Here is a 19,175-nt window from a genome sequence, read left to right as displayed (position 1 = left end):
TGGGAATGCTGGCTTCAAAGGAAGCTTCAAAGGAAGATTCTTTGTGAGCGAGCAGCGGAATCAAGGGCCAATGGGACTGATTTGTGCCTCCAAGGAGTGCTTCAAAATTTTCCATGTTACAGATCATATCCTCCCCTCCACAAAGGCTCCTGCCAGCCAGGGAGAGATTGTCCTTTCTTTCAGAGCAAAAGTTGAGGATTAGGCTGTGTCTCTCCTGTTTCTGCTGCCTGGGAGGTACCCACAGGCTCTTAATACACAGCAGCTGAGTCTCTATTATTTTCCTATAGGACCTAGAGAAGGAATTGCTGTCTGTGGGGGAGAGTTGGGAGATGCTCCACTAAACCTCACTGGAGTTTGTGGAAGGGCTGGAAAATGGCCAAAGCCCTTTTAAAACAAATATAGGAATCATAGAATTCCAGAATGTTTTGGGTTGGAAAAGATCTGAAAGCTCATTCAGTTCCCACCCCCTGCCAAGGGCAGGGACACCTTCCACTGTCCCAGGTTGCTCCAAGCACCAGTGTCCAACCTGGCCTTGGACACTTCCAGGGATCCAGGGGCAGCCACAGCTTCTCTGGGCAGCCTAGGAGCTGAGCAGCTGTAAAGGAGATCCTCTTCTTTTATTTTGCCATCACTTTCAGATGTAGGAAAAGTTCATCCAACACTTACTTGGTGGGAAATTAATATAATCTGATATTTCTTCTTCTGCAGCTTTAGCAGAGAAACTCAGAGCATCACTGTGGTGGAGGCTGTAGGGAATCAGGGAGGAAAAAAGGCAGCTCCAGCATCCATTACCAGGGTCATTGAAGGGGGAAGAGGTTCCCACTATTTTTTGTTTTGCTTCTGGGATTTAATTCAGATCGAGGAGGTGACTCTGGGGACAAGCTAGAGGACTCCAGCAGCTGTGGCATTGAAATGCAGGGATCATGAATTGCAGGAGGAAGGGAAACCCAGTAAACAGTTTTCAGATCTCAACCCATTGCCTCTGAACTACAAAGACCTGCGAGAAAGTGGTGTCAAACACCCAGCTCCCACTTTGACCCCTGCCTGAGGGGAAATGAATCAATGTTGGGAAAATACGGAAAGCAGGATGAGATTATCTACTGTATAAAAGAAGCTGGAAGAGATGGCTTGGGATATTTGTGTATTGAGGCTCTGTCCACGTCCTATTCCTTTATGGGGGTGCTATTGTACCTATTGTGGCAGATCGTTATCAGCCCTGTTTATCACGGTGGGTGCAGGGAATGTCAGATCGCTGAATGTCAGGCTGTTGACTGTTTTCATAACAGGAAGCTCCCTGCTGTCTTGCTGTGTTAAGGAACTCCCCTATGCACAATATTTCTCCCCCCCCCCCCAAAAAAAAAATCCAAACACTCTGCTGTGGTTGGGCAACCACATGGATTTGAGTTTCCATTGTTCCTTGTAAGGCAAAATCCTGTGTAGATAAATCCACTCGATACACATTTGCCTGTTATTTCTTTTGTGTACAGATACAGGAAATATGGCTGTTGTTTTGTCAAGATGAAGTATTTCCCAGCGCCAGAAGTAAATCTCCACACTTTCATCAGTGCTTGGGAGCCTGGAGTGCTGCCACATCTGGGTGCAGGTGGGATGAGGTAGACAGAGGGACGGGAGTGGGTTTGTCACCACCACGGAGCATCACGGGACACAGCTTGGAAGTGCCTTCATCCCTGGGAGCTGAAGGAGGCATCCAGCTCCCCCTGGGAGTTGGGAACTCATTCAGATTCCTTACTGGGAAACTCTGTCTGCCTCCTCTCACTGGAAAAAAAACCCTGTGATCCAAACTACCCTGGCTTCCCTGAAAATCAAACCCACAGGTGTGGGGGCTGGGGGCTGCAAGTCACTCATGTGGGGTGTAAGACAGAGGACACCATTTGCAGAGAGGACACAGCTGGGCAAGGTGGGCACAAGGTATTGAAATTAGAGTGAGAAGATATCCTGAACAGAATTTGTGTGGGAAGAGGTCCTAAGCAGCTGAGAATCCTGACCAGAATCCTACTCTTTATAGGTACCTTGACTGTTTGTTGGAGCAAGCCACAACAAAGCTCCTACACAGGTGCTCCCCAAGTGACAGTGGCTCTGAAAGGCCCAAAGGGTGGCAAATGTCATTTGTGGAGTAAAGAACTCCTGATCACAGCCTGGCTCATCCTAAGGTCCATTACACCTTGGTGCAATTAACAGGTGTTGGTCTGAAGCACTCCTAGGATGAGGAACTTGAACCAAAGCCTTCCCTAATCCTCCCGACTGCTTTTATCAGCAGACAGGTGAGGATGAAGTTTTTCTACAACACTGAAATGATTCAGAGTGAACACCTAAACTGGGTCTTTGTTTCCCTAAGGGTTTTTCTTGGATGCCAAGGTGCTGAAACAGGGTCAGTGTGCCTTCAAAAATCAGTCAGTGCACAGCCTGGATGCTGATTCTGACTCCAGGGCTCCAGAAATCAGTCCACAAGGTGTGTGTTCCTATGAGACCCCACAAGGCACTTTCTCTCAGATATGTGCTCCCTCAGGTTGCTCTCTGGGCTGTAGGATCACAGCACAGTTGGAGAGAAAGAGGGGTTGAATTGACAAAGGAATTTCTTAAGAGTTCTAATTAAAAAATCTTGATACCAAGAGAAAATGCAGGGTATTTTCTGTCTGCATAGGTCACCAAACGTATTTCATCCTGGATAAAATCCCTCTGGCACAGCCACAATTATTAAATCAGGTAATTCCAAACCTTTGCCCAAAGCAAAATGGACCTTTTAAAGAGCATCTTCTCCCTCTCCAGTGATCAGGTAACCTCAGGAGGCTGCCAGCCCAGTGTGAAGATCTTGCCAGAAAAGGTGGGTAAGTCAATGAAAATGGAGAGGTTTTGGAAGAAGATACAACCTGAGAGGTCAGGTCTGCGTCCACAACTTTAGCTGTGCTGTCCAGGGATGGAGAAAGTCATGATCGTGGGAGACAGAACTGAGCCAGACTTTCCAGAATTTCAGAAACTCTGTGAGATATTGGGGTGGTGGTTGTGGGGACCTCAATCATAGAATCCTAGAATGGTTTGGATTAGAAGGAACCTTAAGACTCGTCCCATTCCACTCCCCTGCCATAGGCAGGGATGCCTTCCACTACCCCAGGTTGCTCCAAGTCCCGTCCAACCTGGCCTTGGACATTTCCAGGGTTGGGGCAGCCACAGCTTTCCTGGGCAAAGAGAACTTTTGGATGATTCACAGCCAGTGGCTGCACTTGTTCTACTGCGTTGCAGCACTGGAGGTCAACTGACCGTGCTGTTAAACTGATGGAGGAGCAGAATGGAGCAGGAAATAAATATCATTCAAAAGAAGGTTTAAGAAGAAGAGGGGAAAAGCTGCAACAATCAGAATTCAAAAAAAATATTTTGCTTTGGGGGTAGGGCATGGCCTACAGGGCCCTTCCATTCTATATTGTTGTTATTATTTTGTGCTCATGTGAAAACAGAGCCGTCCATGGCAGGGGCTTGGAATGAGATGATTTTTAAGGTCCCTTTCCACCCAAACCATTCTGTCATTCTGTTATTCCATGATTCCATGACTCTGTGGTTCTGTGATTCTATGATTCTATGATTCTATGATATCATGGTTCTGTGAGTCCATGATTCCAAGGTTCTATGATTCTGTGATTTCATAATTCCATGATCCTATGATTCCATGATTCCATGGTATCATGATTCTGTGATTTCATAATTCCATGATCCTATGATTCCATGGTATCATGATTCTGTGATTCTAGGATTCCGTGATATCATGGTTCTATGATGTCATGGCTCTATGATTCTATGACATCATGGTTCTGATTCTATGATTCCATGATTCTATGATTCTATGGTTCTAATATTCCGTGATCCTGTGATGTCATGACTCTGTGATTTTATGATTCCATAATTCCATGATTTTATGATTTCATGAGTCCATGATATCATGGTTGTATGATTCTGTGATGTCATGGCTCTATGATTCCCTGGTTCTATGATTCCATGATTCTATGATGTCATTGTTCTGTGATTCTAAGGTGTCATGGCTCTAGGATTCCATGATTCCACGATTCTGTGATTCCATGGTTCTAAGATTCCATGAATCTGTGATGTCATGGCCCCATGATTTTATGATTTTATGTTTCCATGATTCCATGATTTTATGATTCCATGATATCATGGTTCTATGATTCCATGATGGCTCTGTGATTCTATGATGTCATGGCTGTTTGGTTCTATGATTCCATGATTCCGTGATACCATGGTTCTACGATTCTCTGATGGCCTGGCTCTATGACTCCATGATTCCACGGGTCTTTCTATAATTCTGCTGTTCTATGACTCCACGATCCCATGGTTCTGTGATTCTATGATCCCATATTTCTATGACTCTGTGATTCTGCGATTCCTGGCCTTGGAACGCCGTCCCTGAAGAGAAACACGACAAACTCACATTTATCAGCAGCAGAGGGCGTCCAACGCACGCGTGTCCCTAAATCCCGAGCTCCAACTGCAAATCCGACGGCGGCCAAAATTACTCGGAGCGCGGCCGATACTTCCCCGCCAATTGTGCCGCTGCCTCAGGTTTCCTTCCCTGCTCCGTGCTCGGTGCCATACGGGAGGTGCAGACCCGATTGTTCGCCCTGTGGCCCCCGCAGACAGGATACGAGCCCAGTGCCAGGTGTGGAATTATTTTCCTGCGTGGTGCTATAGCATGGGTATTGTTGATAACGCTAACAATGCGGCAAAGGAAAAGTGGGAGAGGAGCAGGACAATTCAGCAGCCTTTGAAAGCCCTGGGGACATGGAAAAAAACCCTCCCCCTATTCATGTGTCTCCAAATCCAAGTTCTTAAGGATGGAACCGAGGGTGTTTTTACTGGGTGAATCCCTCTAACAGCCTGAAACTCCTCAGTGAGCTTTGTGCCGTGGTATCAGTCACCCCCCAGCTTAGTGGAGATAACTTTGATTTATCCCAGGAGCCTGTCAGGATGGATCAATTTCCCAGGGAACAGCTCCCTGTCCCTCCTATGTTTTGCTGGGGGCTGAGTCAGGGCTGGGGCACAGCCTGCTCCCGGTGAAAAGCAGGTGGGGGAGAGTGGCTGCAACAGAGTGGTAGGAACTGTGGTGCAGGAGGAGTTTTGTGGGAAAACAGGGTCAGGCCCTGGATCCAGACTCCCTTTGGGATGTTGAGAAAGTCACTAATCCTTGTCACTCTTGAATGACTGTAGAAATAATCAGATTTTTAGGGTTGAAACTGTATACAGTGATGCAGCACCATATGGCACCAAAGAATGTTTCCCCATCCTGCATGGCAGCATCCTGTGGGTCTTCCAAGAGAGGATTAAGGGTGGACTTGCAGAAAAAGGGGCTGATGCCCTTTCTCCTGAACTCCTGAGCTCTCCAGGACTCAGGGTGAGACTTTTGTGGGGTTTCTGTGTTTGCAGAGCTCTTGCCAAGCTGCTGCCACCAGCCTTTGTCACAACAGCGAGCTCTTGCACCGGCCAAGAGGCCACTCTGTCCCAGCCAGCTGAGACCCCTCGAGCTCACTGCCACAGTGACACCTCCCTCTTGTCCAGCTCACAAATCCCAGCACTTCTGATTAGGAACTGTTTTGTCAGCATTTGGCACGGTCCCAGCAAAAGTGGCACCAATTATTCGTGTCAGCTCCCCTCTGAAAGCAGGAGATGTATGAAATCTCACCCCAGGACAATCCATCACAGCTTCCAGTGGGATTTGGGACCTGTCATTCTGAGGGGGTATTGACTGAGCGTGGCTTCTTCCAGGTCACAGAGGTTATGGGGAGCTTTATATCATCCCCAGCAAGACTGAAACTGAAAAATGAGCCTCAGAGTCTCTCAGCTTGGGTAAATGTTTCAACTGAAAGTTAATTCAGGCTGCTACTCACTTATGTAATTAATTTTAATAACTGAAGCATGTTTTAATGGCACATGTTTGCTTTAAATTAAACAGGGACCATGTCTTATTTCTGTTTTAATATCAGTTTAGGTTAAAGTCTTACCACCACGGTATATGGAGACCTCTTGCTTTGCTCAGGAACCACTGGATTTTTCAGATGGTCCTTTCTTAATTATTTTTTTCCTGACTGGCAGCAGCTGGGTTTTTGGGCTGATATGAGGCTCTGCTTGCAGATAGGATGGGAAATGGTGGGAATGCAGCTTGGAAGACAAGAATTAGTTTGTGCCTGGAGTGGTTTTGAGAAAGCCACATCACATCCATGATCCCCTAATGCCTCCTTGCAGTTTAGTGAAAATAATAATGAACATTTCGAATTATTGGTGGCTTTGCTTATCCCACAGCTCATGTCAGCTCTGTCCTGAGCTTCATTCCTCACATTTTGCTGTCTGTACCTCATTTTCCTGCCAAAAGTTCATTGTGGATGAGTCCAGGACACCTGGGCCATCCCTTTTCCTCTTCCCTCATAGCCTCATCCTGGGACAGTCCAGGGTGAGGATTTGTAGGTCACATCCCAGTGGTGCAGAAGTGATGAGAAAAAACCATGTCCTGAGGACTAAATCTATAAAATCACACAAGCAACAGAGGTCCTCCATGCCTGGAAGTGTCCAAGGCCAGGTTGGAACAACCTGGGATAGTGGAAGGTTGCCCATGGAGGGTGGAATGAGATGAGCTTTAAGATCTTTTCCAGCCCAAACCACTCCAGGATTTTTGATTCTACCTCTGTTAGAGACTTGCCATCATCACCACGAGACAATCACAGGTAAGTCACCTCCTGACTTCCCCAACACCCAGCTCCCACCCATCCAAATCTCAGGCAGGTGGAAGTAACAAGCCTGGGTGACCCTGGGCAGGAAAATGCCCATTGCAAGTGCTCTTGGTATTTATTGAATGAACAGCCACATCCTCAGTCCCATGCTGAAGCTATCAACCAACAAAAGCACTCAGCAAGGCATTGAGGAGGGGAAGAATCAGGCCAGGAGCAGGATAAAGGTGCATTTTCCCACAATTCAGAATAGTTATTCGGATTGTTTTATTATTTTTCTTCTCCAGACCACCAGGAATAGGTGCTCTGCTCATGGAGGAGATCTGGAATGTAATAAAACAGCTTCTGGAGGTCTCCATCTCCTCAGTGCCATGGCTACACTCCACCTGCAAATTTGGAGCCTTCTCCTACCCAAAGGGCAAGTTCAGCCTGGCACAGTGCTTATGGGATTTCTCAGTGTGTGCCGAGAACCAAGGGAGCCAGAAAATCTGTTTTTCTCAATCACACAGCTTCAAAATTCACCCCAGATCTCAGTGGCAGGCAGAGCTGGAGTGATCCAGGCACTCTCCCTCTGGAGCTTTGGGAGGAGCACTTCACATCCACCTCCTCTGCACTGACCTTCACCCTTGGGTGTGCCTGCACTAAACTGCTCTTCTCTGACAGTTCACTCACCCCATTTCTTGCCACCCATCACCTTTCTTCTCTTCCCTTGTAATTTTGGGCTGACTCACTGCCAGGTTATGCCATGCCCAGTACAATCCCTTTGGATCCTCAGAGAGGATGCCCACAGTCTGCAGTGTGACCTCTGAGGACAGGAGACAGGGGACAGGAGGTATTTAGGCATCTGAAAGGCCATTGTCACCCATCTGGGGACCAGCTCAGGGCTGCAGTCAAGGAGAGGAGAGAAAAAAAGAGAAGAGGAAAAGGAGAAGAGAGGAAAAGGAGGAGAGGAGAGGAGAGGAGAGAGGAGAGGAGAGGAGAGGAGAGGAGAGGAGAGGAGAGGAGAGGAGAGGAGAGGAGAGGAGAGGAGAGGAGAGGAGAGGAGAGGAGAGGAGAGGAGAGGAGAGGAGAGGAGAGGAGAGGAGAGGAGAGGAGAGAAGAGAAGAGAAGAGAAGAGAAGAGAAGAGAAGAGAAAAGAGAAGAGAAGAGAAGAGAAGAGAAGAGAAGAGAAGAGAAGAGAAGAGAAGAGAAGAGAAGAGAAGAGAAGAGAAGAGAAGAGAAGAGAAGAGAAGAGAAGAGAAGAGAAGAGAAGAGAAGAGAAGAGAAGAGAAGGATTTCCAGGGGAAAACATTAAGATGGTGCTGAGGACAGCAGTAACTGTGGGTTATCTGTAGTTCTGCCTGTGCATGGCAAGTGAGGATGTTGGCTGAGTTGGATATGCAGCTCCTGCCTTTCCCCAGCCTCAAATGATGATTCTGGACCCAAATCACAGGCATTTTCTCCCAAATGCAGAATACCTGCTGCAGAGATTCCCACTCAGAAAGCAGCTAATGCCCACTGCTTTCCTGGCTAACTTCACCGAAGGAAGGGCTTTAGCAATATTTCTAGTCCAGTTGTGTTTCCCTGGGTTATTCATTATTTTCAGAGGAAAATAAATCCTTTGACCTGTGAAAATGCTGTGATGACTCTCAGCAGAGATGTTCATTCATGGTCAAGTGGGATATTCTAAGCAAGGGGGGAAGTGTTTTTCTTTTCTTTAAGTACACCACAAACTCTTCCTCTGTGCCAGGAATGCAGAATTAAATCCTAATTAAAGACTGTAAAAACGCAGTGAATCTGAGAGGCCAGGAACAGGTACATATTATCGCCCCTTTCATAGATCATATGAGCTCAGTGGTGACATAATAAATAATCCCCCCCAAGTTTTTAAAGGTAAAAAACAGCAAATCATTAATAATGTCTCTGGCACCATATATCAAACTGATCCCCAGCTATTCCCAGCTGCCTTTTTGCATTGCTGCTTCCTCCCTTTGCCCTGCTCATTCTTCCCATCTTTCCTGCTGCAGTGTCCCTGTATTGTCCACCTGTGTTTATTTCTGCAGTTCACCGAAGAACTGCAGGTATGGATAAGGTAAGAAAACACACATCACACTCTTTAAACCCAGCCTCAGGAGGTTTTAAAACTTGCCTGGACAAGAAGAGACAGGCAGAAACTGTTTTTCAGGGTAGAGAGAGGAACTGGATGATGATGTGGTAGTTTCACTTATTTCTGGCACACCTGATCTATTTACACTGTGTCTGCAGTGGTGGAGCACTTCCCTCCATGGCAATTTTGCTGTCTTGTCACCCTCTCTTTTTTGATCTTTTTACATTTTTCTGTAACACATTTTTCTATTTTTCTCTGACTTAACCCATTTCCCTGTCTCAGTCTGTCTCTCTGTGATTCCATTTCTGAAGGGTTGGGATACAATCAGTCACTACTTGTTCACACTCAGTTCTTCCAAGATCACAGAATCATGGGTTGGTTTGGTTTGAAAGAACCTTCAAGACCGTCCAGTTCCTACCCCCTGCCATGGGCAGGGACACCTTCCACTATCCCAGCTTGCTCCAAGCCCCATCCAGCCTGGCCTTGGACACTTCCAGGGATCCAGGGGCAGCCACAGCTTCTCTGGGCACCCTGTGCCAGGACCTCACAACCCTCACAGGGAAGATTTTCTCCCCAATATCCCATCTAACCCTGCCCTCTATCAGCTTAAAGTCATTCTCCCTTGTCCTGTCACTGCATGATCTTGTAAAAAGTCCCACTCCAACCTTCTTAAATTGCTGGACTTCTTGGGATTGTCATCATTTATGTCTCTCCATATAACTATTATATATAATCACAGGAATTGTTCCAGTGGTGTCTCAGTCCAGTTGCCTGATTTCTCCTCTGTCCCATGATGTGGGATTTTATCTTTCCTCTCTTTAGGCATTGAGGGAAGATTCCACAGAGATTTCACAGAGGAGGAAGGGACTGCACACATGGAGACAGGGTGGTCTTTTGCTAGGTTTCCCCACTTGGAAGATCCAAATGCAACACCTGTTTTTCTGGAAAAGGTAAAACCAGCAGGGAACTCTCTCCAGTGGCCAAAATTCATAGTTTATGCTTGGATTATTTTTTTTTTTCCAGGTCTGGGAGTTACTGCAGCTGTAATACCATTCCTGAAAAAATACAGCTCTCTGCCAGTTGAGATGAACTACTGGGATGCACTAATGGGATGCACTACTCAGTAAAGGAGAAATTTCTCTCTCAGTGAGTCTCCAATTCACTTTGTGAGTACCTGTTCAGAGAAACTGTGGCTGCCCCATCCCTGGAAGAATCCAGGGCCAGATTGGATGGGGCTTGGAGCAACCTGGGGTAGTGAAAGATGTCCCTGCTCATGGCAGGGGGTGGAACTGGATGAACTTTGAGGTCCCTTCCCACTGAAACCATTAAAGGATTTTATTACTTTATCCTTTCTCTCCTTGATGCTCAGGGCAGGGTTCACCTCACTTTACAGACAGCTCCAGTTTATGGGCACGGGAAGCCAGGGCACCTGCAGGTGTCCCCAGGTGAACTTCCTGTTAAACACCAGCTACGGGGGCAGGGGTGACTCACCTGTCCTTACACAGGTAGCGAGTGCCACTTGAGGTGCTCTCTGGCTCCTGAGCTGCCACATGCAGAGGGCAAACCCATCCTGTCAGTGGAGACTGGGCAAATATTCAGGAGAGCCTGCTGTGCATGACAAAACAGCTGCCACTTGTACACGTGGCACCAATTTAATCCAAATTCATTCATCCCTGGTAAATTGAATTGCAGCTTTTGGTGCTGAGGGGAGTCCAGAATTGAAGGGATGTGGGAGGGCTGAACGTATTTGTGGATGTAAGGAAGTGATGGAATGCTGGCAAGGATGTCCAAGGGCTGCAGGGATTTGTACAGACCTGAGGTTACACATACCCTTACATCTGGTAAGGATGAGGATTGCTTTGCTCTTTCCTTGCTGTGTCCACCTGTGATTGGGTGACTCCAGCAGGGTGACAGGGTCTCCAGGAAGGCATGGTGAAGCTTCAGTTCATCATCCATCAACATTCACCCAGCATTTCCCAAACTGGGAGACAATTCCTTAGTCTTTAGATGAGATTTCCATTGTCTTTGTAGTGGCCTTTCTCTCCTCCTCTTCATTGCCACAGGAAAGCTGTTGAATCACAGAATATCCTGAGCTGGAAGGGACCCACAAGGATCATCCAGTCCAGCTCCTGGCCCTGCACAGACATCCCAACAATCCCACCCTGTGCATCCCTGAGAGCGTTGTCCAAACATTCCTGAAGCCCTGGCAGCCTTGGGGCCATGACCCTTCCCTGGGGAGCCTGGGCAGTGTCCAGGCAGTGTCCAGTCCCCTCTGGGGGAAGAAACTTTTCCTGATATTCAGCCTGACCCTCCCTGGCACAGCTCCAGCTATTCCCTGTGTCCTCTCCCTGGTCACCAAACAGCAGAGGACAATGTCCAGTTCTGCTTCTGCTTCATCAGGGATGAAGAAAATTAGTGAGTCTGACTCTTCAAAAAATTGGTGTTCTGGATTCCCTGAGCTTAACAAAGGCCCTGTGCTATTCATCTCTCCTGGGATTTCAGTGCTGCAAACCTTTAGAGTAGTTAATTCCCAAAAGGAATAGTTTGCCACCACCTACCCCTAGATGCACCGGCGGCTCTTTATTCCCATCAGTCCAGTCCTCACCACATACAAATTTCTCCATTTCAGAACATGTTTGGAGCTGCCTGATTCTCAGCAGCGATGATCAGTGAGGAGCTTACTCACCCCTAAACCCTGCTGGGATTCACCAGCTGAGCGTGTCCCTACCTGCTTAGCTTTGGGGATTGATCCAGAGGGCGCACGCAGAAGGTGCCAGCTTGTTCCTTGCACAAATTTGTGCAGCAGGAGGAGGGAATCTCTTGGCTTTTGAGCAGTTAGACCCTCTGTCCTCACTGCCAGGATGCCCTTGTTAAAATAGCTCCATATGGAGCTTGAACCTGTATTTTCTGTGTTACAGCAAAGGGCACTAATCCACAGGTATTCTGCACTGCCATCAAATTATCCAATGGTGCATGGCAAGGATTGAATATTCCAGAAGTTAGGGCATTGCCATGGAAGATCATGTTCTCCCCATGTTATGCCAAAAATTATGCCAAAAAAAACACCTTCCAGATGGGACATCTTGAGACCGCTCAAGAGCTCAGTTCCCTGCTTATACCCGTGACTGAAAGACACTGGTGAGACTTGAGAAAACATTTCTGTGTCTGTTTTTGCTGGCTGTGCATGGCATAGCCTGCTCTGAAAACACTGACGAGATCTTTAGAGGGGATATTGGGAAAAAAAATTCTTCCCTCTGAGGGCAGTGAGAAGCTTGGGGTGCCCAGAGAAGCTGTGTGTGCCCCATCCCTGGAAATGTCCAAGGCCTGGTTGGACAGGGCTTGGAGCAACCTGGGATAGTGGAAGGTGTCCCTGCCCATGGAACAAGATGAGCTTTAAGGTTCCTTCCCACCCAAACCATTCCATGATTCTATGGTGATCAAGGCCTGTGAATAAGTTAACTGGAGAAATACCAGCCTGTAGGTGTTCCTGATAACATGTAGGCAGTAGTGGCATTTCAAATTCCTCTCCAGGTTTGGATATCCATGCCAGAGCAAAATGGATCTTCCTCTCTCTGTGGATCATCCCCACAAATCAATAATACTTTTATGACACCCAGCTCATGGAGTAGTCTCTTGTGATCCTGAGGGTCAGGAAATGGTAAAAGTCTTCCCATCTTAGCACCAACTGCTGATGTAATTAGCATAGATCTGAATTCCAATTCATTATTATTAATGAAACTAATACAAATCCACCCTTTCATTCTCCACAAGCTGGTCTGCTCCGACGTGGCAAAAACCAAGAGCAGGATTGTTAGAACCACTCCTGATTTGGAAAAGAGACTCAGACTCCTGTGCTTGTTCATGTTTCCAGAACCTGCTTTGAGGATGGATGCTCTGTTCCTGAATCCTTTTCTTCCATGGCTGTGGGTTCTGGGTTCTCCCGGCTCCCCTTGGTGCCTCCCCTGCCTCTCTGGCCCAAGAGGGACATTGGATTCCTGTCATATTGCTGGGAATAGGACAGGAATATGTCAGTGTCTGCTAGGAACACCAGACAGGAAGAGATAGGGAGGAGTGACAGGAAAGTGAGAGAAGGGAGGGGGACAGGGGTCTCATTTTTTTTCCCATCTTCTGTCCTTCCTCTCCAGCAGAGCTCTCCCACACATGATGTGAATCCAGGGTGTGGCCAGAGATGCACAATCCTCTTTCCCTGCTCAGGGATGTCACAGGAAGGTGAAACCTGATGAGATTAGATGTGGTCCCTTGCTGGGACTGGCTGACAGCTCCAAAAGACATCTGATGTAACCAAATCCTTGCGGCGTGGGCAGTGGTGAGATAAGAAACATCTCTCACGTGTGAGAGATGCAATTTGCTCCTCAGTTCTCCTTCCCTCCCAGCACACATTGCTGTGGAGGGCTGATATTGCCAGAGGCCTCACTAGCTTGGTCTCATTCCTTAAGTTTACTTACTTATGAAGTGCATCCCCAGGGCTGAAAACTGAGTTACTCATTACTGCTCAGAAAGCTAAATTACTACACTAGTAACTTCCAAAATTTTACTCTTGATGTGAATTTGTGTTCTTGGGATAGAATTTTCAGCCTTGCAGAATGGTGCCAGGTCTGATAAAACATTTCTCACCTCTAGGACAAGCATTATGGCTCTGTCCTCAGGTTACTCCTTAGTGTCCTTCTATCCCCTGCCCATGGCAGGGGGTCAGAACTGGATGATCTTTCAGGTCCCTTCCAAAAATTCTATGATCCTATGGATCTATTTTTACTCTCTAGGTTTCTCGGGAAGCCAAGTGAAATAAAGCATGTTGGGACTGATGGGTGTTTGACTTCAAGGTTAGGTTCAGGACAAGGTGGGAGACTGGGGAGAGATCAAGGCTTCTTCCATAAAATATGAATGGGTTATCAGAAAGACAGGGATATTTTTATTATCAGCAAACCCTCCATTCTTCAAATCATTGTAGATTTTAATGTGAAATCCCTGTTCCCTTTCTGCTCCATCATGTGACTGGGTTTAGCAGCCCAAACCAAATAACATGTCTGATGTCACCATAAAGATCAAGGCAAGATTAAAGCTCCCCAAATACACCTCAGCTGGTGCAGGGGGTCAGCAAGGGTTGTGCAGCCCACAAGGTGAGAGAGCAGAAGGGCTGTGTCCTTCCCCAAGGACAATTTGATGCATTGTCCTGCCCAGAGCAGAGCATAATCCTGCCCCTTCCCTGGAAGTGTTCAAGGAGGTTGAATGAGACCTGGAGCAACCTGGGATAGAGGAAAGTGTCCCTGCCCATGGAAGGGGGTGGAACTGGATGAGCTTTAAGGTTCCTCCCAACTCAAAGCATTCTGTGACTCTGAATTCCTGCAGGGATTGCAGCACTGGGCTGTGCCTGCCCTCCCCGAGGTTTGATGAATCAGGTGTCTGATGCAAGGAGGGACAGCCAGGGAGGGACTGCAGCCCAGGACAGACAGAGGGAGAGCCAAACCTGGCTGCATTCCTTGCCTGCTCCTGACTCCTTAAGGAGGGTGAGTCCTGCTGCTCAGCGAGATTCTCAAGAGCAGGAGTTGGTTCCTTGTAATTCAGTAGAGTTCCTGTGCTGGATAACGTGGGAAGAAACTGATACTTGAAAATCAAATACAGAAATTTGAATATTTAGCAACCCACAAATCGTTCTTCAAATGTTTTAGTGCACAACAAAGAGTTTTTTGCAGAGACTTACCCATGCCACTCATGAAACTTAGCATGGAATTAGCCTTGAGTGGCTGAGGTTGCTGTGATGGAGAGGATGCTTTGGGATAGCAGTGGAAAGAATGGAATTTCTTGGATGAGCCTGAGTCCTACAGCCTTCTCTGCAAGGGGATCAGGAGTACCAGAACAGGAGCCAAAGTATCCACTGCCCCAAGGCGGGAGTGCCCCTGGGACCAGGGAGAACTCCCAGGTCGGGCCGGTGCAGAGGGAGGATTTCTGTGCTGGAATAGGCTAATTAGGCACAGCAGGGAAGCATTTCCATCCGCTTAGGAAGCACCGTCCTGACCTTGCTCCTACACCCACTCCCTCTCTGTCACAGGCCTGAAAGAGCCTGGCTCAGCTCTTTTAAAACTGGAAAATGAGCCCCAGCGCCATCCTTTATGCAAGAGCTGAAAGGTTAATACATGTCACTTCTCTCAGCCAGGACTCTGCAATAGGCAGAGCCCTTTTTACTGAGGGAAAAAAAAAAAAAAAAAAACACCAGCCTGTCACAGCCTGACCTTTCCACCCTCACACTCCAGCCCCACTTTCACACCACAGGGCTGAGAATAAACACATCCTTTTCCAAGCAGGGCTGGATCCTCTCAGCTGCAGCAAAATGTGATTCCTTGCAAACGGTCCAGGTGGCTCTTAGGTAGGGGTTTTCCTGTGGATTGCAGGGATAAGCGAGCATCAAGCTCCTGGAATTAGAAAGGTCAACATGGATGTTTCCTGTTGGAGCTGCACAAACCCTGGTGCCCGGATCAGAGGGCAGGGAGTTAAAATTAGAAGCGGCCGTGGGGTTACGGAGGTCGCTCCTTGAGCCTGACAAGGTCATGGGGTCTGGCTGAGGGCCATGAGAAAATAAACATCTCCAGGCTTCATATTTTCTAGAGGATCACAGAAAACACCTCTTATTCTACCTTTAGCCTGAGGTTTGGAATAGCAGGAATTCCTCCCTAAATAATCCCTCTCTTTGCCTGGCATGTAGAGGATGTGTACACACCTAGCTGACCACACCAAAAAGGTAAGGACTGGAATAATTAGGGAATCCCCAGTTGAGTCACCTCCTAGAAAGGCTGTGTTGGGTGGACACAGCTCAGGAGATGTCTTGGCGTTTGGCATTTTTCTGGGATGTAAAAGACTGGGTTGTTCACTGCTCAGAAGTGCAGAATGAGCCCCTCTCTCTGCTGAGTTTATCCTGCAACTCTGGGAAAAATTTTCACCAAAAGCAGGGCAGCTCCAACAGAAGAGATGGTGAGAGATCCCACAGCCCCAAGCAGCCTGTGTTTGTTTCAAGCCTTCTTTAGACATCCTTTCCCACCTGTTTGGCTCAAGGTATCCCAGCTGGAACAGGGCAAACTGCAGGGACTGAGTGTGGCCAAGTATGCAATGCATGGTCAGAGTTCAAACCAGTTTTGTGTATTTTTTATCCCATGTCCTCATCACTCCTCCTGCATCCTCGAGGAAGTGCCTCTCTGGAGGAGAGCAGTGGGACTGATGGATTTACCCCCAGGGAAGGAGTGTCACACTTTTGGAAAAAAACACTGCACCTCCCAAATGCTTGGAGCTTCATGTGTGCATGGATTTGAGTGCTCCCATCCCATCCAATCCAGGAGAAGCACTGATTCCTGCACTTTGCCAAGGAGCCACCAAGCCCTGCAGTGCAAGTTCTCCAACTTCCAATTAAAAAAAGAGGGAGCTTGCAGGGCATATCCACAACCAGCTTGGAAACTCTCCTTGCCCTCCAGAGCAAAACCTACTGGAGGAGCCTGAGGTCCAGAAATAACCACAAACCACCCTTTCCTGTCAGGCAGCTGGGATTTCAAGTGGTTGGAGCTAAATATGGCACTGTGTCAACAAGGAGCCACCAGGAAAGGGGGATTATTGCTCTCCATTAGTGAGAGGAGTCTGCTCACACACGTCTGCAAAGACCTCAGCTTTGGAAAACACATTTCCGTCATTTCCGTGGTTTGCACTTGAATTTTCACCACGCTCCTCCTCATCTTTCACTGGATATTTCCCATTTCAAAACCAAGCAGGCAAACAAAACCAAGGCACATCAAGAAGCAATTTGTCTGGCTGGTAAAGAAACAAAAACAACCACCCCAAAGCCAAGCAGAGGATCACAGGAAAACACGAAGTACGGCTGTGCAAGTCTCACGTCGCCTCTGCTCCCTCCTCCTCCTCAGCCCTGCTGAAAGACAGCAGCTGTAATCCCTTCCAGGTGGTGACAGGAGTGATCTTCCCAGCCCCTCTGAACGTGACAGCCCTGGAGCTGGCTGGGAACACGTGTTCTCGTGCTGTCAGAGGGAGAGGGGAAGCTGCAAGATCCAACAGGCACCTGAGTCACACCAGCCAAGGGGAAATGCAAACACTGGAAGCCGTGCAAGCACGAGGGATGTGGCTGTGAGGGATCCTTTTCAGCTGGTTGCTTCCTTCACGGATGCTCTGGGCCATCCTGTGTGAGACCAGTGGAGGAAGGAGACACCTCCTTCAGCAGCATCTGTCTCTGGATCCCCACTGGCTGCTCCCCGGCCCCTCTGAGTGGGGATTTTGGGGAGCAGAGCTCACTCTGCCTTGACTATGACTGGCATACCTGTGAGTCACTGCCCAGACATGGTGACAAGCACAGATATGAGTGGAACAGGTCTCCTGGGCAGGAACTTTGGTGATTTCAGTTTTCATGGTTTGACAACTGCATTTTTGTGTTCCTTTTAGTTTCTTTCTCCTTTCCCGTGCTGCAGGTGAGGAACTGACTGATTCAACATGAGTATGGCGTGGTGTTGACTGTGTAAGCAGCTTTAAAGTGATCAAAGTCAGCAGCTTCAGGAGAAATCCTGAAGTTTGCCCTTGAAATCCTGAAAATGTTTGCCCTTTCCCTAACCTGTCAAGTTAGCAATAGCACAGAAAGGCAGTCACAGAATCCCAGAACGGTTTGGATTGGAAGGGATGTTAAAGGTCACCCAGTCCCACTCCCAGCCATGGGCAGGGACACCTTCCACTATCCCAGCATGATCCAAGCCCTGTCGGCCTTGGACATGTCCAGGGATCCAGGGGCAGCTTCTCTGGGCACCCTATGCCAGGGCCTTCTCACCCTCACAGGAAGAATTTTTTTCCTAATATGCTACCTAAACTCTTTCAGTTTGAAGCCATTCCCTTTGTAATCTTGGAACAAAAAAAAAAAAAAAAAAAAAAAAAAAAAAAACAAAACTTTTAAAACTTCCATGGGATGACTGGCTTGAGCTGTTGCCTGACAGCCTGAAAGCCATCAACATAAGATACTTTAGAGTAGCTACAGTGAGATCAGCTCTTCCCATATGAGACATTTTGGAAGGGCTGCCCAGGGAGGTGGTGGGGTCCCCACTCCTAGAGGTGTCCAAGGAGTGACTGGACGTGGCACTCAGTGCTCTAGTCTGGGTGACAAGGTGGAGGTCAGTCACAGGTTGGACTTGATTGTCTTGGAGGTCTTTTAGAACCTAATAATTCTGTGATTGTGTGATTTTCATCTGAGGAAGTTGTCTAGGCTCCCTGTGCACTCTGCAGGTAGAAATGTGCCTGCTGGCAGTGTAGTCCCCCTCCTCCTAGAGGAGCTGCAGGTGAATCACAGCCTTTGCACCTCTCTCCCTGCTGGTTATGAGGGGAGTCTGGCAGGTGGGTCAGGGGGAGACATTTCACCAGGAATGTTTAGAATTCACTTACCATGTACCACTTCCAGTCTATGCCTCATGTCAGCATCAAAGCTGTGACTACCAGGCTCAGTTCTTTTGGGAATCCTTCAGGGATTGTTATGTCACAAAGCTGATTATGAAACCAAAAGGGTTCTGTACATGATGTAGAACCTGGGGACATGGTTTAGTGGTGGGTTTGGCAGTGCTGGGTTAACAGTTGGACTTGACTTCCGTTGAAAGAGGGAAGATTTAGGTTAGATATTGGGAAGTAATCCTTCCCTGTGAGGGTGGTGGGCCCCTGGCACAGGTTGCACAGGGAATCTGTGGCTGCCCCATCCCTGGAAGTGTCCAAGGTTGGACAGGGCTTGGAGCAGCCTGGGGTAGTGGAAGATGTCCCTGTCCACGGCAGGGGGGAGGAACCAGATGATGTTCAAGGTCCTTCCAACCCAAACCATTCTGTGATTCCATGAGGCTCACAGAGAGGGTTGTCCTTCTTTTGAGGAAGGTTATTTTAACTTCTCCATCTAGAGGATGATGCTGTTGTCCCTGGATGATCTCCCTGGAGTCACTCTCAGCTTTTGTGGGAACAGCTCAGCTGAGATCCACCTCTCCACTGGCTTTTCCCAAACTCCCCCATTTCTCACACACCCAAAATTAGGTGTTTGCCTCAAGCTGAACCAGAGTTCATTATTTGAGTGAAATTAATCATCTCTGACTGTAAGTTTAAGAAATGGATTCTAGAAATGAAAACCACAGGAATTATTTAATTTGGAATACTGATTATTTAAACATGTTTGCATACATCTTCACAAACCCAACACAACACTACACACATACTTTTTCTCCATACAATTTAAGGCATTTTGTTTTCAACCTCTCAGTTTCATTCTCCCTGCAAATTTTTGATAAAATGAACTGTGTCCCTAAGAGCTTTACACAAGTATGCAG

General features: G+C 47.7%; 2 long non-coding RNA genes across 2 annotated transcripts; one reads left to right on the top strand and one right to left on the bottom strand.

The window, feature by feature from the left end:
• Nucleotides 1–4,293: 4,293 nt before the first annotated feature.
• On the top strand, nucleotides 4,294–10,890 carry LOC128785312 (uncharacterized). Its single transcript, XR_008429830.1, has 3 exons — nucleotides 4,294–4,684; nucleotides 9,652–9,779; nucleotides 9,853–10,890. It is a non-coding gene; the product is annotated as an uncharacterized LOC128785312 (long non-coding RNA).
• A 5,773-nt stretch (nucleotides 10,891–16,663) lies between these two features.
• Nucleotides 16,664–17,277, bottom strand: LOC128785314 (uncharacterized). Its single transcript, XR_008429832.1, has 3 exons — nucleotides 17,156–17,277; nucleotides 16,901–17,017; nucleotides 16,664–16,750 (listed from the first exon to the last, which is right to left on the bottom strand). It is a non-coding gene; the product is annotated as an uncharacterized LOC128785314 (long non-coding RNA).
• Between the last annotated feature and the right edge of the window lie 1,898 nt (nucleotides 17,278–19,175).

Source organism: Vidua chalybeata, chromosome 3 (assembly GCF_026979565.1).
Source record: "Vidua chalybeata isolate OUT-0048 chromosome 3, bVidCha1 merged haplotype, whole genome shotgun sequence".
Classification (NCBI taxonomy): Eukaryota; Metazoa; Chordata; class Aves; order Passeriformes; family Viduidae; genus Vidua; species Vidua chalybeata.
The sequence above is the reverse complement of the archived record's forward strand: the minus strand, read 5'-3'. Positions and strand labels throughout refer to the sequence as shown.